This window comes from Lipotes vexillifer, unplaced genomic scaffold (genome assembly GCF_000442215.2).
Source record: "Lipotes vexillifer unplaced genomic scaffold, Lipotes_vexillifer_v1.1 scaffold1718, whole genome shotgun sequence".
In the NCBI taxonomy this organism is placed as follows: domain Eukaryota; kingdom Metazoa; phylum Chordata; class Mammalia; order Artiodactyla; family Lipotidae; genus Lipotes; species Lipotes vexillifer.
In genome coordinates, this window is record NW_006783672.1 from 76,094 (window position 1) to 77,762 (window position 1,669).

General features: G+C 67.3%; 1 protein-coding gene across 1 annotated transcript in view; it reads right to left on the reverse strand.

Moving 5' to 3' along the window:
* The window catches only part of BRF1 (BRF1 general transcription factor IIIB subunit), a 70,504-nt gene that overhangs the window by 2,237 nt on the left and 66,598 nt on the right, over positions 1-1,669 (reverse strand).

Sequence of the window (1,669 nt, forward strand, 5' to 3'; positions counted from 1 at the left end):
TTCTAAGTCCCAAGCCCGCCCCGCCCCGCCCCGCCCCTCCCCTCCCAGCCTGAGAGCCTCGGTTGTCCCCTCCACCCCACCAGGCCCACAGCACCAGGCACCCACTTCTGCTAACAGCACCCCCCCCAATGGGCTTGTTCTTCCTCCCTCGGACCCTCCAAACACAAAACTCAAGGCGCTTTCTATACAAAACCCACTGCAAGGGGCCGGGGGCGCACACCAAGGCTCCCCAGATGCCGCTGACCTGCCCAAGGGTGACGGCGGGACTCCCATGGGAGATAAGGCAGGTCCTCCTCCCAGCCCTGGCCGCAGGAGCCATCCAGACCCAGGGACCCGCCCACCAGACCTGTGTAGGGTGGCCAGGGCAGGGGCAGAGCCCACACTGCTGCTGCTTCCCTCCAGGGCACAGCTTGAAGGAAGATGGGCGGGGGCAGGGAGGGGGCGCAGGTGATCGAGCTGCACCCACGGCGGCCCCAGCCCTGCACAGCCCGCTACCCTGGACCCTCCTGGCTATCTGGCCCAGCCCTGCTGTGACGTGCCAATGAACGCTGGGCACACGGGGAGTGGACCCCGTAACAGCCTCCGACAGCGGACACCTGATGGCGGGGGTCTGGCCCATCAGGCCAGGTCTGGGCAGCCCGCCCCACGAGGGCGTCAGAAGCAGTGGCTCCGGGGTCTCACAGGAAGCCCTCGCTCTACACGGTCTGGGGCTGCAGCCTGGAGGGGACAAGGCGGCGGCTCACGCAAGGCTGTGCCCAAGCTCAGAGGAAGCCCCTCCCACATGGACGGCTCTCTGGGTCCCCACCTGTCACCTGGGGAGACGTGAGCTTGGAGCCACAGCCGTAACAACCCAAGGCCCAGCAGAGAAGTCCAGAGTCCCCAGAACCCAGAAGGCAGGAGCCAGTGGCGCGCTCCCTACCGACCGAGGGCCAGCCTGGCTGGGAGAGCGCGCCATCAGCGGATGGGGTGAGAGTGACTCCTGATGTGAGGGCCGGCAGGAGGTGGGTCTGGGTCTCGGGCCCTCCTCTCAAAGCGCATCCGGCAGCCGTCCACGCACGGTCCTGCGGGCAGCCGGGTGACTGGCTGGGCCTCTCAGGGGGGTGTGCGAGCACTTGGGGACACGCTCCTCCCTTCAGCCCACGGCCCCAGCCAGCCAGTGGCCTGGAGGACCCGTAGCTGCCCCACAGGGCCACTGCCCCACCACTTTTGCAAATGCACCGCGGGCACCAGCCACCAAAATGCTAACAGCTGGACGGCGAACACCATGTCCACGAAGGAACAGCTGGACTGTGCGATGGGGCTCGGCCACAGCACCTTCCATTGACAAACACAGGCTGAACCTGAGCTCTGGGAAAGCAGCCCCCCTCACCCCCGTGCATGGTGATGGGAGCAGGGGATTGCCGAGCTCGGGGGTGAGGTGCCCCCTCGCCAAAGGGCAGGCTGAACAGGACAAGGCTGCCTGCCACGACCCGAGAGCACATGCAGCAACCACACTGTGTCCAGGCGGGGCGCTTCCCAGGCTCCAGGAGAGCAGCGGGGCGGGCCTCCCGCAGTGCCCACTCTTGTGCCTGTCATCAGAAGGGAGCACAGGGGGCTTCCCTGGTGGCGCAGTGGTTGAGAGTCCGCCTGCCGATGCAGGGGACACGGGTTCGTGCCCCGGTCCGGGAGG